The following is a 19027-nucleotide window of genomic DNA, read 5'->3' as shown; positions in this document are numbered from 1 at the left end:
GATTTGGCCAAATCTCAAAACGCAGTATCTGAATTTTCTGAACACTCAGCTCTAGACTGACGGAATGCGACTACTGAATGAATGACTCAGTTTACCGGCGTGGAGCTCGTAAAGCAAGCGGATCTCTAGAAGACACACTCCTCCGGATCCTCGACCTCCCTTCTGTTTAAGGGAGAGAATAGGTGTTGCTTGCCAAAGAGATGGCATTTAACCTGGAGCACTCTAGAGAGTGGAGATAGCTTTGGAATCTTGACATAACCTTGAAAGCGCAGTAGAAGTTAAGGTGGGGCATAGAGGGGATCAGGGAGTGAAGTGAGCCTTTGTCTCACCGCTTGCTCCTAAGAGTTAACTCGAAAAAATTCGGCAATCCTACTCAGAACTGAAGTAACAAATTCAGACAGTCGAACCGAGCATCCAAAGTGGTACCTGGTGCTTCCTCCCAGACCCCTAATGGATCACCTATAGGGTGTTCCTTCTTATTTCCCTTTCCACTTGCCTCTGGTGTCCACACAGCTACTACATCACCCCTTTCCCTGCCTCCCTCCCTTTCTGCCTCTCCCTCCAAGCCCACCATAAGGATAGCAAAGATGTGTGTTAGGCACAAAGATAATCATTGAAGGAGGCGGCTGCTCCCCAGGTCAGGGAAGTGATTCAATAACCAGTCTTAGGCAAGGAAAAACACCCGGACTCCCACCTAGCCCGAAAAGAGTCCTAGGATGGGTTTGAAGTCAGAATTATAGCTCTTTAAGAAACATTCTCACTTTCTGTCCTTTGAGGGCAATGCCTTTCCTGCCCCATGTATGTGTACAGCCTTTGGTACCCAGAGGGTGAATTGGGCATGATTTGGATACATATATACAGATTTGAGTACATATTGCTTACAGATTTATGTTCAGGCACGGTCCCCTCCTCAAGACTTCAAGAAGGAGTAATGGGCTCATTCTAGTAAATGGTGATGGAACCTGACTGGCCTGTGCCCTAAAGGAGGCAAGAGTTCAGACTGTCCATGTGGCTTCTTACTCTAGTCAACCTCAACAATGATGACATTTTAGACTGGATAAATCTTTACTGCGGGGGTTGGGGGTCATGTGTATTGTAGGATGTTTAGTAGCAGTAGTATTGTCCCAGTTATGACAGGATATCAGTAATATTGTCCCAGTTATGAAAACTGAAAATGTTTCCAGACATTATCAATGTCCCCTTGGACATTGGAGGCAAAATCATCCTTAAAGACTGAGGGTGCAACTGTCATGTCCCACTGTGTGGCTGGTCTTCTCAATACCCCAACGGTGACTTTTGAAGGGCAAAGTTTTCTAATTTTGTTGAAGTACAATTAATCATGTTTTTCTTTTATGGATCATGCTTGTGGTGTTGCAGCTAAAAAAAAATCTTTCCCCGATGCAAGGTGACAAAAATTTCATTCTAAATATTTTGTGGTTTAGATTTATGATCCATTTTGAATTCATTTTTTATGTGAAGTAAGGATCAAAATTGTTTTTTTTAACATTTGTTGAAAAGACTACCTTTCTAAACAGCACATTTATCATGAGCACTCAGTAATGTATAGAATTGTGAAATCACTATATTGTACACCTGAAACTAATATAATGCTGTATGTTAACCATGCTGGAATTAAAATTTTAAAAATTTAATAAAAAATAAATTTGAAACGGTCACATTTCTCTACAGAATTGCCTTTGAAACTTTGTCAACCATCAATTGATAATATTATTTGTGGTTCTATCTCTGTACTCCTGTTCCATAGATCTATTTTTCATATTTTAATGCCAATACTATAGTCTTGATTATAGTAGCTTTTAATCTTGATGCCAGGCAGAGTGACTTTGCTCCAACTTTATTGGTCTTTTTTTTTTTTAAGATTTTATTAATTTGACAGAGATCACAAGTAGGCAGAGAGGCAGGCAGAGAGAGAGAGAGAGAGAGGAGGAAGCAAGCTCCCTGCCGAGCAGAGAGCCCAATGCAGGGCTCGCTCGATCCCAGGACCCTGGAATCATGACCCAAGCCGAAGGCGAGGCTTTAACCGACTGAGCCACCCAGGCGCCCCTTTATTGGTCTTTTTAAAGTTGTTTTTGGCATGCTATGTCTTTTAATTTCCATGTGAATTTTTGTAATCAGCTGGTCAATTTCTAAAAACAAAGTAAAACCAAGGGTACCTGGCTGGCTCAGTTGGAAGGCAAGTGACTCTTGATAATGGGGTTGTGGGTTCAAGCCCCACACTGGGTGTAGAGATTACTAAAATAAGTATTCTTTAAAATTTAAAAAAAAAACTTGTCTTAAAAAATAAATAAAACCAAATCTTGCTGTTATTTTGATTAGGGTTACACTGAATCTGTAAATCAATTTAGGGATAATTTATATCTTAACAATATTGAGTCTTCTCATTTACAAATGTGAAAAGATTTTCCTTGTATTTAGGTTTTCATCCATCTCAACATTTGTGTGTGTGTACAAATCTTGGACATATTTTATCCCTAAGTATTTCATATTTAATTATTCTGTTGTAAATTGAATTGCTTTTTAAATTTTCAACTTCTGATTGTTCGTTGCTAGGTATAATTATACATATGTAGATGTAGTATAAACAGTAGTAATGCAATTAATTTTAATATTTACCTTGTATCCAACAACTTTGCTAAATTCACTTATTACAGCTTTCTGTAGATTCTGTAGGATTTTCACATAGCCTTTCACATTTTCTTGGAATAAAAAATACTTTTTTGTTTAAACCCGGATGCCTTCTATTTCAATTTTTTTCCGTTATTGATTGGGCAAGAATCCCCAGAAAAATGCTGAACAAAAGTGATGAAAGCAGATGCCTACATTTTGCTCCCAGTCTTACAGGGAAAACATTCTGTCTTGTATCATTAAGTGTGAAGTTCTTCATAGCTTCCCTTTACCAGGTTGAGGAAGTTTCCTTCTTTTCCTAATTTGCTGAGAGTTTGTGTCAGGAATGAAAGTGGACTTTGCCAAATGTTTTGTCTGCTTTTTTTAGTAAGATCATATGATTTTTCTTTTTAGTCTCTTGAAATAATAAATCACATTGATTTTGAGTATTAAGCCTACTTTACTCTTCTGGGATAAATAACACTGGATTCAGATATATTGTTATTTTATATATTGTGGATCCAACTTGCTAAAGCTGTTCAACTAGGTGGGGAGGGGACTGGATTTCACATTTTAGCCCCTGCCAGGTGCCCTAACTCCAGAGTTACAGTTTCTTATTGTATTAGTCTAAGAGAGACCGTCATTTTGTTGATCCACAATCAACAAAACCGGCAAAAGGAAGTAACAGATACTTGCCCCCAGGCTCAAGTAATTACAACTCATTCTCCCCCGGCCTTCGCACTCAGAGACAAAGCCCGGGGCTCCGCCCGCCCCACCCCCCACGAAAAACAGGAACAGAATTTGCAAAGATGAAGCCTGCGCGTCTGAGTTTGGACTCAGCCGCAGCTACAGCGCCCCCCCACCCCCAGCTCGGATTTATCCTGCACAATAACCTTTAGTCTCTCCTAACCTGGAAAATCTCTAAAGTGTTGGTGCAGATCGCTCTGAGAGTGGCTCCAGAATCTCCCACAAGGCTCTGGGTCTCCCACAGTCTCCCAGATTCCTGGGCTGAAGCTTTGGGAGGGGTTTCTCTGTCCCACCTCTTCTATAAACTGTGTAAAAGGCCACGGAAAAGCCAATACTTTAGAATATACTGATAGCGTCTGAGGATTAAATGAACCATTTAAGATCCATGCTATCCTGTACTGGAAAGCCCATTCTCAGCTGTCATTCAGGGATGTATTTGTTCTTAGAACTAAGGCGTTCAATCCAGAGCTCGTCTGAGGTGTGCAGGAGGAGATAAGGGAGTGAGACAATTTAGTTCATCTCGATATGCATAAAAACACCAGACTGAAATACAAGCAGAGGGACTCGGGAAAAGTCCTTCCTATATGTGGCTTCTCATTGTAATTTGCAACCCACGTGCTGTGTGGCTTGTGGTCTGGTAATGGTAGCCAAGCAGCATTTGGCAACTGCCCCCAGGCATTGATCCCCGTGAGGACCTTTCTTGGCTGTGTCACAGCAAGTGTCCAGAGAAAATAGCCGCTGTCTTCAGCCTCTCTGACGAGACTGCAGGACACGTGAGCTCTCCTCAAAAGGAATACAATGACTTGTTGAAATCTCCTCAGGCACTGGTTTTCTCTATTGTCTGCACTTGGGAAACTATAAACACCGAGGCTTGGATCCCACCGCTAGAGATCAGGGTGTCATCGGTCTAGAGTGCGGCCTCCGTGTGAGAAATTTTAAGAATTCCACACGTGCTTCTCACGAATCAAGTTAAGAACTACGGCTCCAGGGACAATAGTGATTCTTTTGGACGTGATGTGCAGGGTCAACAATCGGACCAAACCCTAGTGCTTTTGAAAAATGACATCAGCTATTAAATGAAGGGGACTTATAAACAGGGGCAGAATATTCTGTGATTGTGAAATCTGCCAGATGGGAGAGGGTAGCTGCAGGGATTGGAAGCCCCAGTCCGGCGTCTGCGCAGCTATGGGACTTTCTCCTGTCACTTCTCACTAAAACGTCTTTCGGGGGAAATGAGCACATGGTATCACTGGGCTTGGAGGAAGGCCTGGAGAGAATGCTCCTTCCAGGGGCCCCGGGCATGGCTGTGAGGGGTGCGTTGAGACAGAATTTGTCCACAGGGAACTTAAGTGCTGCTGTCTCTGCTCACCTGGACATTTCCCCGCACAAGTTCTGGAGCAGCAAGAGCGGTCTCAGAGGGTCGGTACCGCAACGCTGAGATGCCCACATGGTGATCTGGGAGACCCCTAAAGTCCTAAAACATCCAAATTCTAAAGGAATGAGCATCTACCCTTCTCTCTGAGAGCAGAAAGGAGACATCTCCCAGTGTTTTAGGAATAGAGTGTAAAACCATATACGGGCTTTGTGTTCTCAGAAGAAATAATTTAGCAGAGCCGCAAGTGTGAACTGTTTGATATCTCATCTGGTAAAAGGAAGGACTGTAGCGTTCCAAGGGCTTCTTTAGTTTGTTGGCCAGACTCCAGCTCTAATTAGTGTTCAATCATTTGCAAATGCCCTAAATCTCCATTTGATAAGTCACGCTCCCTGGAAGGTAGGATTTTATGGCCTTAATTAGCTTGACTCCCCCTTTATCTTCCTAAGAAATCTGCAGCAAGAGGGAGAGGAAGCCAACAAAAATAAAACATACTCGGCACCTGCAACAGGCCCACAGTTTTCTACTGTGTTTCAAATTGCCTTCACTCAGTAAAATATTCCTCTTGTTAGCCCTGGGTGGGAGATGAGCAATCCAGAGCCTACAAGGGAAGTAAGCTTTCGTGATGAGCCCTGCTGTTCTCCCAACCCCCCCCTCCACTTGCTCTTAAGGTTAGGACTTGAGAACACAAATCTATGTGATGGAGCTGAGATGTAAAGAAAGTTACTATCAGAGAAAAGAGGCAGAGCAGCCATCTCTGTGTGGTAGCGTGGCCGAGCGGTCTAAGGCGCTGGATTAAGGCTCCAGTCTCTTCGGGGGCGTGGGTTCGAATCCCACCGCTGCCAAGCAGGGTTTTTGCCGGTTGAGGAACTGAAGTCAAAAGATGAGGAATAAATATTCCAGTGCCTTGATAGGGTAGCACAGGATTGGGTGTGGGTTGAGTGGGTGAGTACACGAGGATCATGGAGGGCTGTCTTTCAGATCAGACTGTTGGAGTGCAGAAGGTCCCTGTTTTGCGGCTACGTAGTCTCTGGAAAGTCTTGCCATTTGGCAAAGCTTTTATATAAATCTCCAAAGACCAAGTTCACCAGGAGGCTAGGGGACCGGAAAAAAAAAATTTAAGACTTCACAGTGGTGTGTGTGTCCACAGAAGTAGCTGTCACACACGCATTGATAGGATTGATGTAAGGGCTAGGAAGGGACAGGGAGTCGGTTTTTTTGTTTTACATTTCCCCCCCTCATAAATGGAAATGCACAGAAGCTTTGCATCCAGTTGAGGAGCAAACATCACACGGTAACTCTTTTGGTCAGAGCGCAGAGCTCAGACCCGTCCCCAGGTCCCCACTGGCATGTTAGCTCTAGCCTCCCTGCTCTCGTTTCTGCCTCCCCACTCCTAAGCCCCATTTCTGGTCTCTCGATGCAGTGTCTCCTCTTCCCTCCAGGTCTTCTTTCTGTACCTGGAAGCGAGAAGGAAGGAGAGGGTCTGAGTGAAACTGTCAACAAGGAGGCAATACTCACAGGAGGAGGGAGGTATTTCAATTCTTGCAGACTTAAGTCAGGAATCCCTGCCAACTAACTTGGAATGTTCACTCACGCTTGCTCTCAAAGAACTGAAGAAGGTTTCCACCTCAAATCCAAATTCCTATTAGACATTTTCATCTCTTGAACTGTACGAACTTCCTGATCCGTGCGTGTAGTTTGGGAACCCGGAAGAGTAGATGGGTGAGATTTGGTGTCCACTGTAACCCAATTTCAATCTAAGAGTTGCCCCTTTCTGTGTCTCTTTAGAGAGGCTGTGAAGGAGAGAGAGCCTTTGGGCAAAAAGGGAAACTTCATTTCAAGGAGGGAGTGAAGAAATGGAGGTGGCTCGAGTCCTTAAAAGAATGATGAAGAGAAACTTCAAGTTTTCTGGAGGCTTCTCGATCTAGGACTTTGAGTGTGGTTGTCCCCCTTTTGCTTAAGCATACCCACTTAACAAAAAATCATAATCCTTACTTAAGAAAGTATTCAGTCCCTGCACTCACCTAGCTGAACTAGAATGGAGAGAAATAGTGATGCTAGAGTGGCCTCAATTTAAATTCATGGCAGTGGTCTCAAGCATGTCTGCATGCCAATCTTACTGTTTTTCATAAGCCTTTTAGTATACATTCTTAAAGACTGTTCTTTCATCCCTTCTCCTGTGTCCTCAAAACAGCCAACACCTCCTTATACATTCTCACCCTCTGCTTTCTATTTCACTGAGAAAACAGAAGCAGCCATAGGAAAACCACTAAGGTCCCCATTGCTTCTGAGTGTCTCTTTGCATCTTGTTGCTGTGGATGACCTATGAGAGATCCTAGGTAAGCCATCTCTGCCTTCTGTGCTCTAGATGCCATCCTCGATTGCTCACCCAAGAATATTATTTCAAACTGTTGTTTCCTCTCTCTTCTGTAGGATCATTCCCAACAGCCTACTGGTTCGCTGTTATTATGATCCCATTATCAAATAAAAATAGCACATTCTGGCAGCAATAAGGGGATCAGATACAAGGCTCACCTTATATACCCACGGTCACTCTGAGTCTCCACGGGCCTCTTTCTAGGTCTCTTAGTATCATGCTAATGAGTGGTGTAAAGAGCTGAAATATGGGTGCATGGGTGGCGTGTGGGAATGGGTATTTCTTTCCTCCCTACCACCTCCCCTCCAACGCTCCTAGGAGGTGACGTAGATCAAAATGTATGCTCTTTGAACAAGTTAGTGAGTGCCTTTTTTTTTTTTTTTTTTTTTTTTTACCCAGGATTGTGCTTGGCTCTCAGAGGCAAGGCTGGTCCTCAGGAATTTCACTTTCTAGAATGCGAAGAATTATTTTCTCAAACAAAGGGTGATACTCAACTCAACCATCTCCATCTAGTTTATAAAATGTGAAAGTAAGTGAAGAGGTTAAGTATGAGATAATGTGGCAGAGTGGTCCAGTGCCCAGGGTTTAGGTTACAGTCTCTTGGATTTGTGAGTTTAAATTCTACCACTGCCGATGCTTTGATTTTTTTAAATAAAAAATCCACCATTTAAATTTCCCTTACATACTAAAAAGTCAGTACAAAAAATGCAACCAGGTGTCTGATTCTGATTCATGAGGGACATCCTCACAATCCCGCTGGGCACATGTTACTGATTCCCACTGAGAATATATATATATGCCTTTTCTATAGTTTACAGAGAAAAGAGAATTGCTGCTCTATGAAATAACTGAAATATTGTGATCTCTAAAAACCATTCTGATTAAAGAGAACTACAGCTTCTTAGATGAGTAGCTGATTTCAGATTTGGGACAAGAGACATACACGAAGACTTGGCAAGAAAGCAAGAATTCCTGAAACTCCTGGACCATATCAAAAGTTCTCAGGAGCCAACAAATTTCCATTGGCCAGAGATGGAACAAACTAATGACCAAAGGAATACTTATCGCAATACATTGAAAATAACAACACATAATGTTCTTTTACATGCAGCAAAAAAAACAACTCATTGATCACCAGTGGGAATAACTAGGGAGAAAATTATTTGATCAGGAATTTGGCAATTCTTGGATAAGAATCAAGCATCGTCTTTACCTATTATATGTAAATTATATGTAAGATAACTAAGTAGCTCTACTTGGTGAATAAAAGTTCTATGAAGAGGAAATCTAGCTAATGAATATGGAAGAAATATAACACTGGAAATCATGATTTAGCTGTGAAGATATTAATGTTTAACAGTAAGTTGATGGAGGAATTTACAGTAGAAGGGTCAAGCTCTCTATATGTGAGCCCACTGACCAACATTAACATTTAAAATCGAATGTTTATTTGCCCCTGGAGGGGATACTCAATATGAAAAATACATTGAATTTCTTCTGAAGTACTTTTGTAAAAATTCTGACCTGAACTTAATCAAGCATTAACAGTTAATGTTCTACCTTCAAGAAATGAAAGAACAGTATAAATTACAACAAAAGAAAGCATTAGACAAAAAAGGAATGTACAACATTGTCTGAAAGAACTAATTCAATTTCTTTAATATCTCATTGGCAGAGAGAAGAGAAAGGAGACAGAGAAAGAGAGAGAGACTGATCTAAAAGAGAGGAGGCTTAAAGACAATGCAATCAGATATATGTGAAAAGTTTGTTTCACTCTTGATTAGATTAAAACCCTATTTAAGTGCCATTTTGAGAAAATCAGGAAATTTCAATATGCACTATATATTAAAGTACAAAAGACTGAATGTTAACTTTATTAGGTATACATTTGTGGATATGCAATAAATGTTATATGACTAGAGAATCATGCTGAAATGTAAATAGTGATGATACATGACACCTAGATTTGCTTTATCATACTTCATATAAAAGAAAATAGAAAGGGGGACCCTGTCTGGCTCAGTTGATAGAGCATGGGACTCTTGATCTCAGGATCAGGGGACTCTTGATCTCAGGATGACGAGTTCAAGCCCCGCATCTGGTATGGAGCCTGTTTTTAAAAAGAAAATAGAAGAAAAATGGACAAATAAAGAAATCAGTAAATCCCTGGAGATTGTTGAATTTGGATAATGATTATGATTATTGTACGTCACCATTTACTTTATGTGAAAATTGATAAAATGAAGATAAAAATGAAATTCCCTTAGACTTCTAAAAATGTTCCATTTTTATACTTAGTATTTACAAAAATCTGATGTGAAATATAATTTTCTCCTTACATAGATAAAAACATTCTCTTTCTCTAGAACCCATTAATATTTATTATTCTATTTTTAGTGTCCTGATATGTATCCAGAATGTGTCGGTTTTGTTCCTTTGCCATGCATCCTGCTCATCTATGATTGGACTATTTCATTGTGTGAATTAGTTCCTGATAATTCAGATTAACTACCTTTATTTTAACTACCTTTACCAGAGTTTTCCCTAATAAAATTCCTGTAAGATTATGGTTAGACATTCAGGATTGACCACTCATTATTTTAACATCTACATTTTATATTCTATACCTTGTTATTCTTAATATTTTGGGGAATAGTTCAGCATATATGTAAATAAATAACCACAAACCAAATGAATTTATTGCTTTTTCAATTAAAACACTTTATATTTGGGGAGTTTTATGTTAAATTAGGCACAGACTACATACAGAAAGTTCCCATATATATTCTGTCTTCCATCCACTTTTTCTCCTATAGTGACAACGTGCACTGCTGCAGTATATTTTGCTGCATCAATGAGACACTCTTGACGGTTCATTAATAATTAAAATCCATGGACACATTTTCACTATGGCAAAATACCTGTGCTCAAAAGTGAAGCTTGTTCCCAACAGGGTAAGTAAGAGAGGATTGCAGGAAAGCGTGAGATGACCAGAGCATGCAAAACTACAAACCCTGCTCGGCTGACCTTTCCTGCCTGGTACAGCACAGAGAGAGCAGCAAGGGCTCCAAGGAGCCGCCCCTCTCCCTCACAGGCGCAGATATACCTGTCGCCAACTCAGGCGGCGACCGCACACTCGCTCCAGGCAAGGGCACTGGGGATGGCTTGCGGGACTCTGGGGGACCTTCGCTGGGTGGGTGAGGTGTTCTGGGGAAGGCGAGCTCACACCAGGTAGGATCTAAAATGTCTGTGAAAGACGTGGAAACAGAGCAAACGAGTCCACCCGGGATCACACCGGGCATCTCTGCCCCTCTTGGCTTCCGTGCGCCTCCGGGAAGCCCACAGAACCCTGAGCTACTTCAGCGAGCAGCCGCCCCTGCCAAAGGAATCCGGGTCGGTGCGCAGAGGAGGGGCGCCAAGGAGAGGAGCTGCGGGAGCAGGGGAGCCACACTGGCCGCGACGCCCGGGCCCCGTGGGCGTGGTCTCCCCGCCTAGCCCCAGAGCCTTTCCCACCACTTCCAGGTGGGTGTCCCCGCGCCGAAAGTGAGCCGAGGTCCTGGAGGGCAGCCGGGCCGGGTGCGTGTTGGGCGGGTGCATGGGTGGGTGGGGTGGGGATGGAGCGGGCACGTCAGAACCCTGGGTTGGAGGAGGGGGCCGAGGGCCCTGAGAGAGGGCGTTCCTCCACCTGAGCCTGAGGTAGGTCCTGCGCTTCGCGGCCGCCTACCTGGGGCCCACAGGCGTGGGTTCGCCTTTCATTTCCTCCGCAAACCCTGCCCCACCCGAACTCACGCAACCCTTTCGCTAACACCACTTTCCCCTCCCCCGTAATCCGGTTTCTGGCCCCCGGCCCCCTCTCCCCCGACCCTTCCCACTGAGGAAGGGCACTCGGAGAGGAGAAAGGAGGCAACAGGTGAGAGCCCGGGTCCGGGTGTCTTGAAAAATGCCGCCGCGGGGGGCCTGGCTACCGTCAGGTCGCAGCGTGTGTTTGGCTCGCTTCAAAGGGAACTTCCGACCAATCCGAGGCAAAGTGCACCTGGGGGCGGGCGGGTGTCTTGCTCCCGTCATTTCCAGAAAGAGCAATGACTCGGCCTAGACATCGCGCACCCTTCGATAGCTCAGCTGGTAGAGCGGAGGACTGTAGACTAGACACGTGTGTGGACATCCTTAGGTCGCTGGTTCGATTCCGGCTCGAAGGAGGTGCCTGATGCTTTTGCCGGTCCTCATGAAGGTCTCCACCGTCTAGTGCCAGAGGCCGAGCAACACAGGCTGAAGCCAGGAAAACACTTTCCGGGAGGAACTCCTACAGCTAGTGTGTGCAGCCCCCAGGGAACACACCTGCACCATCTCTCCGCAGTCACCAGACCCGTGCCCTGCAGCTCAAAACAGTCCACCTTGCTCCTGCTCTATGAAGCAGCCCTGACCAGCCACTTCCCTCACCATCCTCTGCACTTTACAGTTTTATGCCCCCACTACTTGTGCCCTGTGTTCTGCCATCAGCACCAATTTGCCCAAATGGACGGATCCCTGCCAAAGAGGTGGCCAAACAGGTGCTGCCCAGGGCAAGCCCTGGAGGCACACAAACATATAGGCCACAGTAGGGGTCACTGTCAACTATGGCATCCTTTTAGAAGACTTTGCTCTTTCACTCTGTATCTGTCCTCCAGTGGTACTCTGTTCTCTTCTTTCTGTCTTGTGTGTTTTTGTTTCCTGACTCTGATGCTGTGTACATACTTTGACCTAGAGAGACAGAAACTGCTCATTTTCCTGCTTAGTGTAGTATTTGTACAGAATTGCCACTGGAGAACTTTCAAGTAATTGCCAATTCTCTACTTCACTTTAGCTGACATTTGTAGGATGCAAATGCAGTTTTGTCGATGCGGTTTCAGAGGGCTGATTATAACTGTCCATGGCCTATTTAGGTGGCTGGTCTCACGTCTCAACTGTTGCTTCTGGGTTTTATTTGTACTGGTTTTGTTTATTTGTACAGGTTTTATTTGTACTGCATTTTTTGCCTCTTGGAGATTTGTGACTCTTGTTGTAAGAGCAATGGTCCTCCTCTGTTCACACCATTTGGCACACACATGATCTACATGAGGATTTTATAGCTCTTTCTCCACAAAGAGATCTGAGGTTTGAATATCACCATATGCAAAAATTAGAGTCATGCAATGAAGGATGGAATCTTTGGCCTCTCTTTGACATTCTAGAATTCTACCTCTTCATAAACTGAACTAATGCTAATGCTTCCACCATTACATCTAAATGTAATGGTGGAAGCATTGGCTCAGTTTATGAAGAGGTAGAATTCTTTTCTTGTCTGCTAAGAAATGTACTCTGAGAATTACGAACTGAGACAGGTATTCATCAATAAGGGAATAGTAAGTCCTGCATTCTCTTAGCTCAAGAATCCATGTCATTTGATTCAAAAGAGCTGTCACTCCTTAGGACTGGTGTTCAGGTATGTTTTATTCACAGATTTTTTTTATAACCTCCTAATCTGCCTCAGGTACTGCAACTGTGCCAGGGAAATAGAGATTAAAATAAAGGTATTGCTCTAAAACAGTTTAGTATCTGTAGGGATCAGATAGATGGAGCAGATAATTACAATATAATATCTTGAAAACTGCAATAGAAGTAGATAGAACATTCCATGCAATCTTTCAGGCTGAAGTAGAGGTCAGGGTAGAAAATATGGGAGGTCTCTTGGTAGCGCCAGTGCACTGGATTCAGTTGAGTTTTAGAAGAGGAGAGTAGATCTGTGATCAAGTGAGTTCAGTTTATGCAGAACAGTCTTAGGAAAAATAAACAGAACCTTGAAGGGTGTTGATTTTGTGTGTTACCATGTATGATATCACTAGAGCATACGTATAACCCCAGGACTAGCAAGAAATGAAGATATCAATAATTATGCCTGAAATTTTATCCACTCTCATCATATCCCTAGGGTTCTAATTGCTGCTCACCTCAGAAGCAAGGGGGAAGATTTCTTAACATCTCTTTTGAATCTTCATAAAGAAGGTACCATGGCTTTATCATTTGATCTGTATATTATTCTACCAGAATAACCAGCAGAAAAATGGATAATGTCCATGCACTTCAGTATTCACCTACACTCATTTTCTCTGCACATGCTTTTTTTGTCGCTGCCTGGCTTGAGTCAGCTGACGGATAAAGGCAGAAATATTGCAGATGCCAAGAGAGAAAAATCTTATGTCAAATGAAGGCTTTGCTTCTGTTTAGATTTGACAAGAGTAGGGGACAGGGAAATTTCCACTCAAGATCCCTAGAGGGGATCCTAGTTCTTGATCTCTGGGTTGGGAATTCAAGCCTCCGTTGGTTTGGGTGTAGACATTGCTTAAAAATAATATCTTTTGGTAAGTAGGACACAGGGCTTGAACTTAGGACCCACAGATCAAGAGTTGGATGCTTAACTGACTAAGCCACACAGATCTCTTAAAACTATTGCTCTCCTCAGACCTCACCATCTCTTTACCCCCTGGGGAGACTTTCTCAGCAAGTACTGTCTCTAACTGGGTTCCGGATGCCTGGATCAATATAATCCTCTAATGCAGACACTCCCCAGTGGCAGCTAAATGGCTCTAAACAGGTTATAAATAAAACTGTTTACCTTTCAATAATGGAATTAATTAGAAACCAAAGTTTTTGTTACTCTGCTTCATCTCTGCAGTTATGCTAATACCAGCAATCAAGAACTACGTGGCCTAGGGTGCCTGGCTGGCTCAGCTAATAGAGTGGGTGACCCTTGAGCTTGGGGTCATGAATTCAAGCCCCACATTGGGCATGAAGCCCACATTAAAATAAATTTTGGGGGGCCCCTGGGTGGCTCAGTGGGTTAAAGCCTCTGCCTTTGGCTCAGGTCGTGACCTCAGGGTCCTGGAATGGAGCCCCTCATCGGGCTCTCTGCTCAGCGAGGGGAGCCTGCTTCCCTCTCTCTCTCTGCCTGCCTCTCTGCCTACTTGTGATCTCTCTGTCAAATAAAAAAAATAAATATATAAAAAAAATATATATTTTTAAAAAGGCTGTAGTCCAAGACTGGTAAGAGTGGCTATTGGCATGTAAAATCCATAAATGAGGAAACATAAGACCCAGCCTCGAGTGGGATATATTTTCAATTAGTAATGGTTAAAGGGAGAGTGGGAAAATGTCAGCATCTGTTCATGATGGAGGGTGAGGGATATCTTCCTCTCAGATGCAATTGGCCTGCTAAGTTCCATATTGTACACAGACTGAAATATCTTGGGGCACTTAGTGGCACAATTCTCTTATTTAAGTATCAGATATCAGATGGGTGCCTGAGTGGCTCAGTTGGTAGAATGTCCTAGAGTGTCAGACTTGATCTCATGGTTGTGAGTTCAAGCCCCAGCTTTGGCGAGGAGCCTACTTAAAAAAAAAAAAAAAGTTAGATATCAGATAAAATCAGAGCCTATGCCACCTAAAATCACTGAGTACTTTCCAATAAACAAAACTTTCTAAAATAGTGAGCAGTGAGGTCCTGGAGGGTGGTGGCCATGAAAGATATTATGGTGACTCAGGATCAGAAGGCACCTTCCCCTCTCTTTTTTGACCAGTCTCTGAGAAGTCATACCTGAGATGAAAGCCTAAAAAACAAGCTCTTTCTTCCTAAGCAGGGCTTGGTTTCCCAGTGCTTTTCCCTTCCCTGCAGCTTCATACTGAGGTTTCCCTCAGTATGTCAGATAATAGGGCAAGGATCTGAGTCAGGGGGACTGAGTTCCTGCCCCTCTGTCCTGCAGCATGAGGGGAAGGCCGACACTGCCTCAGAAGATGGGCCGACACCTTACAGGTGGGTGTTTCTTCCCCTCATCTTAATATTTTACTGAAAATATTGGAGGCCCCAAAAGGGCCACATCTGAAGTAACTAACTTTATTTTTAAAGATTTTATTTACTTGAGAGAGAGAGAGAAATAGAGTGAAGAAGCTGAGGAGAGGAGCAGAGGGAGAGGGAGAAGCAGGCATCCCCCTGAGCGAGGGGCCTGATTCAGGGCTCCATTCGAGGACCCTGGGATCATGACCTCAGCCGAGGGCAGACGCTTAACTGCCTGAGCCACCCAGGTGCCCCTGAAGTAACTAACTTGGTCAATTCAATTCTTCCCATTCCCACCTGTACCCAAACTCTGTGACTCAGTCAAAATATGCCATGTTTCCTGGCTTATAAACATGAGGTAGGGACACCTAGGTGGCTCAGTTAGTTAAACATCTGCTTTCCGCTCTGATCATGATCTAAGGGTCCTGGGGTCAAGCCCTGAGTTGGGCTCCTTGCTCAGTGGGTGTCTGCTTGTCCTTCTTCCTCTCTCCCCACTTGTGCTCTCTCTCTCTCATATAAATAAATAAAATCTTAAAAAAAATAAACACCAGGTGATGATAAGGTTCTCACTCTGATTTCATCCTTTTGTCTGTCTTTTATCAAATTCCTTCCTAATTGAATACCCAACTTTTGTAGCAACATGGACGGGACTGGAAGAGATCATGCTGAGTGAAATAAGTAAAGTAGAGAGAGTCAATTATCATATGGTTTCACTTATTTGTGGAGCATAACAAATAGCATGGAGGACAGGGGAGATGGAGAGGAGAAGGGAGTTAAGGGAAATTGGAAGGGGAGGTGAACCATGAGAAACTATGGACTCTGAAAAACAATCTGAGGGTTTTGAAGGGGTGGGGGGTGGGAGGTTGGGGGAACCAGGTGGTGGGTATTAGAGAGGGCACGGATTGCATGGAGCACTGGGTGTGGCGCAGAAACAATGAATACTGTTATGCTGAAAAGAAAAAAAAATTCCTTCCTATTCTCTTACTCAGCTCAGGATCTTCTTTTACCAGAATCTTTTCCTAGCTCCCCAAGGTTCAGTTTGGTTCTCCTCCTCTTTGCCTCTTTGGTATTCCTAGATTACTTTTGCCTTTCCACTTATCACACTATACTGATAGTATACGTTCACGTCCTCTTTAGGAGCAAGCTCCTTGAAATCTGGGGCAATTAATTCTTTCTGGTATCATCAGCACCTTGCACAGTGCCTTGCACAGGACAGACACCAGTGAATGTGAAATTATTAACTGGCCTAAAGCATTTTAACATCAGCTCAAGAAAGACTAGAGTTCTGAGCGAATTATTACATCTTAGAGTAATAACTAGAGATCTGCTTTCTTGAAAGACAGAAAAAGCTCACAGTTTCTTCTAAGGTAACTACCAGAGATGACACATATCCCATGTAAAGAGCCCAGGGTTTTCTGTGATGAAAACCAAGTGAGGAAATGTCTGAGAATTACACAGTAAGATTTTCAAATTAACCCTACTGCTGAGGAAATTTGAAAGTTGAAAAAATAAATGAAAACATCTGCTCGATGACTCTGGAGAAATAACAAAGATGAGCAGCATTACTCAGCCAAAACATGAGAGAGGTAAAAATCCAGAGTTCAATAATTAGAAAATCCCCACATTTAAGGAAATAGCTCATATTATGAAGCCAGTGTGAATTATATATCCAAAGCAGACAAAGACATAAGAGCCAATTTCATTCATAAACATGGATATAAAATTCTAAACAAAAAATTAGCAAACTAAACAGAGCTATATATAAAAATTGTATCTGACAGAATTGGAGCTACTAGATAAAAGTAAGACTGATTTAACAGCAGAAAAATCAATGTACTTCACTACACTAAAAGACCAAAGGAGAAAAATAATGACTACTTTCATAGATGCAGAAAATTCATTTAATAAAAGTCAACATGTGTCATGATAAAAATGATAAGTAAACTAGGAATAGAACACACACTTACTTAGTTTGATGAAGTGTACCTACAAAAAAAAATCTCATTGTATCTTGTATCTAACAACATAATTAATGGTGAAATTGCGTTAAATTTCTGAGACTGAAACAAGATTAGGATGTTCACTAATCTCCTATTCAACATTATACTGAAAGTTTTCATTAGAAGAAATGAAAATGAAGAAATTATTGTGTAAAAAGAGAATTTAAAGAAATCTACAAAGTAACAATACTGTTGACACCAGTTGTAGGATTTAAGATGCATGGACTGATGAATAAACTCCCTCCTAGGTGCTTCTCCCTCTTGTGGGTGGGATGGATTTTAATGACAATAATTAGTCTCAAGCACCTTCTCTCCTCCCCTCTCTTCCTGGTAGTCTCTCTGGTGAGGTTGTGAGGTGTGAGGGCTCACATACATCTTCCTCCCACTCCCACCTTGCTGTTAAGCTGATCAGGTGAGCAGTCCTGGCCAGAGATGTGTGAGCACAAGTGATATAAGTGTCCACTGTGCCAATCCTGTGCTCTTCTTTCATCCTTGGAGACTGTGCAGACTTCGCATTGAGGAGCCTGGATCTCCAAACTTCTGCTGCAGCCCACAAGACTGTGATATGAGTAAAAAATAAATCTTCATTGAATAAAGGCAAAAAAGAAAAAAAGAAACCTACAGGTTTATTACTAGAAATAATAAGCAATTTTAATAAACTTAGCAATATTAAAAGTCAATATTCGAAGATTACTTACATTCTTCTATACCATCATCAACTGGTTAGAATGTTACAATTTAAAAAGCATACCTTTATAATAGCATCAAACAGGGCTGAGCTAGCACAGAGCCAGTGGTGCAATGGATATAATAGCATCAAACAATGAAATACATAGAAACATATCTTTTAAAATGTGCAAAAAATATCCAGGTACAAAATGCAAAATATTACTGGAGAATAAAAGAAAAGCTACATAAATGGAAAACTCAATATTATAAAAGTGCCAAATTTCTCAAAGTAATCTATGATCTTAAAATCCAATAAAAATCCACAATTGGGCAGTGCAACTTGACAATTCTAAAGTATATATAGGCATGCTCAGGTCAAAACTAGTTAATAGACTCTTGGAGAAGAACAAACAGAGAAACCTTGCTGTATCGGGTAATGATCAGTATTACTTTGAAGACACAATTTAGTCAGAGTGGTAGTGATAAAGGATAGGCAAATATACCAATGGAACAGTACAGTTTAGAAATAGTTGAATAGGGGCACCTGGGTGGCTCAGTGGGTTAAGCTTCTGCCTTTGGCTCAGGTCATGATCCCAGAGTCGTGGGATCGAGCCCCACGTCGGGCTCTCTGCTCAGTGGGGAGACTGCTTCCTCCCCTTTCTCTCTGCCTGCTTGTGATCTCTCTCTCTCTGTGTCAAATAAATAAAAATAAATAAATAAAAAGAAAAAAAAAGATGAATAGTTGGGGCACCTGCATGGCTCAGTCAGTTAAGTGTCCAACTCTTGATTTCCACTCAGGTCACGCAAGCCCCATGTCGGGCTCTGCACTGAGCAGGGAGCCTGCTTGAGATTCTCTTTCTCCCTCTCCCCCTGCTGCTCTCCCACTTGCCTCATTCTCTCTAAAATTTTTTAAAAAATAGATGAATGGTTGGCTACTGACTTATGACAAATCTTACACTGTAGTGCAGTAAGGGAGAAAACTATCTTTAATAAATCATGATGGATCATTCACCTAATACAATGGGGGAAATAAATCTTGATTCAAGGCACATATCACATGTAAAATGATCAATGATAAACCTACCTGTGAAATGTAAGATAGTAAAGGTATTTTTAAAAATGTAAGAGAATTTCTTGATGACAATGAGAGAGGCAAATATTTCTTTTTTTTTTTTTTAGATTTTATTTATTTATTTGACAGAGATAACAAGTAGGCAGAGAGGCAGGCAGAGAGAGAGAGGAGGAGGAAGCAGGCTCCCCACTGAGCAGAGAGCCCTATGCGGGGCTCAATCCCAGGACCCTGGGATCATGACCTGAGCCGAAGGCAGAGGCTTTAACCCACTGAGCCACCCAGGTGCCCCAAGGCAAATATTTCTTTTTTTTTTTTTTTTTTT

General features: G+C 42.5%; 2 non-coding genes across 2 annotated transcripts; both read left to right on the top strand.

Moving 5' to 3' along the window:
* The first annotated feature begins 5507 nt into the window (after positions 1-5507).
* On the top strand, positions 5508-5589 carry TRNAL-AAG. Its single transcript has one exon. It is a non-coding gene; the product is annotated as a tRNA-Leu (tRNA).
* Positions 5590-11225: 5636 nt separating this feature from the next.
* TRNAY-GUA lies at positions 11226-11317 on the top strand. Its single transcript is given in 2 exon segments — positions 11226-11262; positions 11282-11317. It is a non-coding gene; the product is annotated as a tRNA-Tyr (tRNA).
* Positions 11318-19027: the final 7710 nt, after the last annotated feature.

This window comes from Lontra canadensis, unplaced genomic scaffold (genome assembly GCF_010015895.1).
Source record: "Lontra canadensis isolate GAN:19392208 unplaced genomic scaffold, GSC_riverotter_1.0 scaffold12, whole genome shotgun sequence".
NCBI lineage: Eukaryota > Metazoa > Chordata > Mammalia > Carnivora > Mustelidae > Lontra > Lontra canadensis.
This window is presented reverse-complemented; position numbering and strand designations above follow the sequence as displayed.